We start from the raw sequence: 6,280 nt of genomic DNA on the forward strand, positions 1-6,280 counted from the left end.
GAGGAGCTAAGTGAAGGCCCACAGACACTTAGAGAGGAAACCACTGGCATGAGAAGCTGGAAGCAACGGAACCAGGAACAAGGACCAGCAGATGCCAGCCACATGCCTTTCTAGCTGACAGAAGTGTTCTAGAGAGCATCCTCCTTTCTTGAGTGAAGGTAACCTCTTGTTGGTGCCTTAATTTGGACATTGTCTCACCCTTAGAACTATAAATTTGCAACTTAATAAATTCACCTTTTAAAAGCTGTTCCATTTCTGGTCTATTACATTCTATCAGCTTTAGCAAACCAAAACAGGTATAGGGATTTCCCAAGAGGAAGTTGAGAGTGAGACAAGGGATTGTGGACAAAGAAGGATTTTTTAAAAATTCTTTTAAAATTATAATGATATAAAATAATGATATAATTCATTCTATAATCATCTTTCTATTTTCTTACTTATGCCTCAGGATTCAGCCAAAGCATACAACTCCCCAAATGTTATTTGCTTCTTCTGTGCCTTTCATGGTCTTTGACTTCACAGACACAGGGTTCAAGCATCTAATGCACTACTTAAGAATAAATGACCTTGAACGTGTTAGTTAACCTCTTCAAATCTCAGTTGCCTTATTTGAAATATAGGGGTGATAACAGTACTTATAACAGAATGTGTGTGTAAAGATGATTTATAATGTAAAGTACCCCCATCTTTGACATATTTTAAGGCAATGTCTATCAAATTATAGATGACAACCCACTGAGTTGTGAAATAAATTTTATGGGTTCCAACAGCATTTTAGTTAACTGCAAATAAATGGAGTACAGTAGAGTAGAATATGACATAACAGGATGGTGGCCCATGTTAAAAATAAATACTGTCCTGTGAAATCTTTATTTTGGATTTTATATGTGTGTGTGTGTGTGTGTACTTCAACGTAACATAAAATGTATCTATTACTGAGAGTTCAGGATAAAAAAGTTGAAGAACCCTTTTTACTGTTTTAACAAGAGTTTAAATTGCTTGTTGTTCAAAAAGTGGAACAAGCTTCTTCTTTGACTTTCCTAATACACTCTATGGACTATTAAAAATTGCTTTTATAAATGTCTTGTTTTTACAGTAGGATCAAAATCTCCCTGAGCATATAGAGTGAATTTTGTTCACTTGTTCATCTCTGAACACTTGGCAGGGTTTTTTTGCTTATTTGTTTGCACATTGTAACTGCTAAACGCATATTTTGTTAATAGATGACTAAATTTTACCCATTTTTAATTGTAGAGATGAACAAATTGACAAAGAAAGCCCAGAAAAGAATCTATAGGCATATTCAGGAATTTAACCTCAACAGGAGAAAAAAAGTTCAACAGAACCCATATCTACTTATTTGTTTTAATGAGAACTCTCCATTCTCCGTGATAAAATATTTTCAAATGTTTTGAAAGGAAATGTTGGATGAAGGATTTCTCTTTTAATCTCTATAGAGCAAGACTTTTTTTTGTTTAGTGGGCCAACTTTAGGAATACATACATGCTCTGAAACTGCATGCATGCAAAATCTAGTGGGTGCTGTTTTTGTGCATATAAACACACACACACACACACACACACACACACACACACACACACACACTAGGGAATAAGAACACCTACAGCATCTACTCCAAGGAGAGGTGCCATGATCTGAGAAAACATAAATATAATTCTATGATATATCTTAACAGTAAAATGTACCTTCCCAATTTTATGCATTTCTCCATAACCCCAACTCTCTTTCCTTTTATCTTAAAACTCATCCAGCTAGAGGTAATGATCCAGATTCACTCCTTAGTTCAAAGGGCACCTTCTATTATTCAGTCAGGTGTGGAAGGAGGCACTGTGACCCTTTAAGACCATTAGGGAATCATTTAGTCAATGATCTCCAAGTCCAGGTTTGGTTTTCTTTAATAATCTCTTACTGTCTTTCCACTGCCCATAAATCATGTGTTTGCTCACCATCTGGACAGTTCTTGGCAATGTATGTGGCCATCATGCCTAATTTCTCCTCCTCTGTGCTATAGAAACCTGATGGGTAGTGCGTGGCGCCACTAATGTTCAGTTTGCTTTCCATCTTTCAACTTGATAAGGGATGCACACAGGCAAAGCTCCTACAATTAGTGGCCTTTGGGGCCTCCCACACAATGAGTTCCCTAGGCTGGGAAGCCAGGGTAGCTCTGTGCCTGGAACAGTTTGGAAACTAACGCACCCAGTTTTTAAGTGGAATTTAATGTCTCCACTTTTGTTTGTGGAGGTGCTTAGTGATTCTCGCATTGCTGCTCACCCCCACCGGAGGAACTTCTTCCAACACGTTCCCCGGAATAAGCAAGAATGACCCAGTGGCAGTCAGGGAACGTAAACACCGTCAGTATTTATTCCCTTCCCCTTGAGGCTTATCCTCTCTCCTTCAGACAGATCTCCCCTATTAAAAGTGACCATGCGGGCGGTGCCACAGTGGCTCAGTGGCAGAATTCTCACCCACCATGCCAGAGACCCAGGTTTGGTTCCTGGAGTCTGCCCATGCAAAAACAAAAAACAAACAAACAGAAAAACCAACTGACCTTGCTTTCCAGAGATGAGATGCCAGGGTCCTGTGAAACCTGGCCTAAGGCTTAAAAAACCTGTCCTAGAGATGCTGGTGATAATGGTAAAATGATGAAGGAAGCTTTTATGCATTATTGACCGTTGTACCAGCCAGTCAAGTGGCATCTTGACAAATTACCCTCTGCTTTTTCTGAGGCAATGTGTGCCAACCTCTGTAAGGAAATACTATGATTCCATTCCAGTAATTTTCCAAAACTGCCCTTTCAGGCCTACAAGAAATGAGCATCAAGGAAAGTGGGCCAGGGTGGGATGCGAATTTAGAACGCAGGACTCTCCTAGCAGCAATTTGCTGAAGTGAGGGAAGCATCACTATGGTAGGTTAAAGAAATGGTTTATTCCTGATATTTTGTTCCCACAAGAGACCTAAAAGCCTGAAATGTTAGTCTGCTCAAATGTCTCCCTTCATCTTAATTGAACACTTATTCTACAGTGGAAGAGTCTAGTGGTGAAATCAAATCACATAAAAGGTGACTCTTTGGAGAGGTGCATCTTAGGATAATGGTGTTATCCATTAGCCATTATTCGCTTAAAGTGCAATTTTCTATTCTTGGCCGAGTTTCCATTTTTCCCCCACATCCCATTATACTTTATACAGTTTAACTTTTCAGCCACAGCTGCCATGGGAATATCCGAATTTGGCTTCTGCTTTTCTTTGCTGTCTGTAATAACTCCCTTGCTTGTGGATAGGCAGGATATTAATTCTCTACATGGCTCCTGATGAATCAAAAACAAAAACAGGTGGTATTCATTTCCCAATAGACAGCTCTTGTCCAACGGTCAGTTTCCAACGTCATATTTTCCAGTAACCCTAATTTTTCATGCAAACAGGAAATGAATGTTTGAATTCCCATCCCTATTTCCAGCCTTAGGCAGAAGGAGTTGTGTCTCCCTTACTTCCTGATGACCAGTCGAATCAACGACCACATACCCTTGGATTAATTTCCCACCTGATGGAGAAATATTTGTGATAATGGTAAAACGAGGAAGGAAGGTGTTTTTTTCAGATACCCTTTCCCCCTTTTTCCATGTTTTTAAGTTTAAAAACTTAAGTAGGCTGTATTTTGCTTCTCCCTAAAGGTCATTACAATAGGGGCAGGGCATCTGTGAGGCGTGTGTTCCTCTATAGCTAACTGCTCCATTAACCTCCACGCCTGTGTTGGTCATAGTGAGAAAGGGCTAGCTCAATGTACCCTCCCTCTGTCCCTCCCCAACATCCAACTTTACCCCAAAACAGGAAAAGCCTCATGAGTAATCCCATCAGGTCCATGACTCCTGTTTACCTTATGTACATGACTTTCTTGTCCTTCTTCAATACCTGGACTCACATCCACCTGAGGTCCCCTAACCTGACCCATCATAGACCCTGCCCTCCACTCTGACTTCTGAATGTGCCATTCAGCAGCACAGTCCACTGCGTCCTCAATCTCTCGCTCTAAAGGTGATGTGGCCTTCTCAGAAGACACAGCGTCCCTGGCAGCCCTCTAGTGGTGGTTGCTTTCCTCCTTCATCGCCCTTGTAGTCCTGGATCTGGACAACTCATCGCTGTTTCAGACCATTCTCCCCTTTTAAAGCACATGGATCAGATTCTACCACCAGGGACTCTACCTGGAGGAACCCTTTCCTTCAAAACAACTCATATAGAAAATAATCCTCAGATTTGCATGTGCAGAATCAAATGTTAATCTAATAAGGCCAAACATCAACTGGATTGCACTTTCATTTTTGCAATTAATGTCTTTTCTACCCCATAATCAAGTACTATTTATATTTCTTAATAACTCATTAATTCAGTTATACTGGCAGAAGGCCCAATAGGAAATCAGTAGGAATTATTTAAAAATTGGGAATATGAAGTCACAAAATTTTGACTACCTACTTCAAAGTATTCAATTCTTGATTCATTCAATCTCTACAATGTACTTTTTTTCCACAGGTTAAATCCTTCAAGATCATTAACCTAATGCTTAGTAGCATTGATATTCTTAAAGGATTTCAGTGTCATATTGGAGTATTATTTCAGTCATATAGCAGATGATCCCTTAGTTTTATTACCCTGTAATAAATCAAATGGTTTTGCCTCTAATGCAGAAAACTTATTATAGCATATCTTTCCTGGTGAACCCCATTTCATAACGAGATTATAAACCCTGTTTCTTAACCTTGTTTGAGTCAGGTTACCTTTTTACTAGTGCTCTCAATAATAAGTTATATAAATCTATGTTATATATGTGGTTTATTTTCATGAGGACATAATTTTAACTTTTTGAAGATTATGCTTTGATCATAACTTAATCAGTGATGCCCCTACACCATCACTGGCATTGGTGATCCCATATTCAGTTATCTAGAACTCTATTACATTGCAACAGGAATGGCGATTGTAGGTCATTCTGTCCAAATCTCTCATTTTGTAGAGGAGTCTTACCAGTTTAGAGTGTTTTCAGCTGTAATAACAAGTAACTTGTTAATTATTAGGTTCAGGCATTGGTTCAGCCTTTGGACAGTACATTCCAGGAACTAGGCTCTTTCTGATTTTCCATCTTCCTCAATCTTCACAAGTTGTGGAATACTCATACATTGAAATGTTATTATAGCAATGAGTTGGTCTCAAGGTCACAAGATGGATGCTGAAGCTCCCTGTCTCATGTCCATATTCAAGGCAGGAAGAGAAGAGGTGCCAGCATGTCTGTCCCTTTTACTGTGTGAGCAAAGTTACCCAACAGCCCTCTTCCACTCCACAAACTTCTCTTTAGAATCATTGATTATATTTAGAAAACATGACTTTCTAGCTATAAGGAAGGCTGAGAATTGAAATATCTGGAAAAGGGAATAAGATTTTCATGATTGGGAATCATGATTTATCTTTTCATTTGGGTTTATCACCTAAGGTCAGCATATTTTAGCCCTAAATAAACTTAAGGGTCTCTTAGAAGTTGAGAGGGTATGAGGGGAAAAGTGACTGTTAGGTAATATAAGGTGTCCATACTTGGAAGCGGCTAAAGTAATTTGCCAAATATCTTAAAGTTAATGGGTGGCAGATCAGGAAGTAAACAAGTTCTCTCGACTTTAAATCCTGAGTTTATCATGAGTCAAACATTTATTTAATCCTTGCTTTCACTCTATGCAGCAGTTACACTTTACTATGAATATAAGATTGCTAAGAAAAGGGGAATTTCAGATTTGTCCCTTTGTAACTCCTTCAAAATTCTGAATGGACAGCCCAAAGAACTCAAAGAAAGACAAGTGATAATGATTTTAAAAGCTGGCACAGGGAGGGAGGATTACAAATAATTCTGAAATTCCATTTTATTCAATAACTTTGGCCTTTGTTTCCCCCATTTTTTTTTATCTGAACCATTAAAAAATACAATTTTTACTATGGTTCTCTTTAATGAGGCTGCTAAAGCTCAGTCTGTAAGGAAAAGAATGATAAATAAACTGGAAAAATACTGATTGAGGTGCAAGAAGGATTGAATGTTTGATGCCTTTGTAAATATGGCTAGAAGAGAGATCTCTGAAGTTGAACATCATGAGGCTTCAAGTTCTAAGCTTAAGAGAAATATAAACAAATGAGAAAGAACTCAGAGAATAATATGTTAAACATTAAAAGTAACACAGAAAGAGAAGAAAAGGTTAAAAGCACAGGGATCATCTGGGCAGCAATGCAA

This window comes from Tamandua tetradactyla, chromosome 4 (genome assembly GCF_023851605.1).
Source record: "Tamandua tetradactyla isolate mTamTet1 chromosome 4, mTamTet1.pri, whole genome shotgun sequence".
NCBI classification, from domain to species: Eukaryota; Metazoa; Chordata; class Mammalia; order Pilosa; family Myrmecophagidae; genus Tamandua; species Tamandua tetradactyla.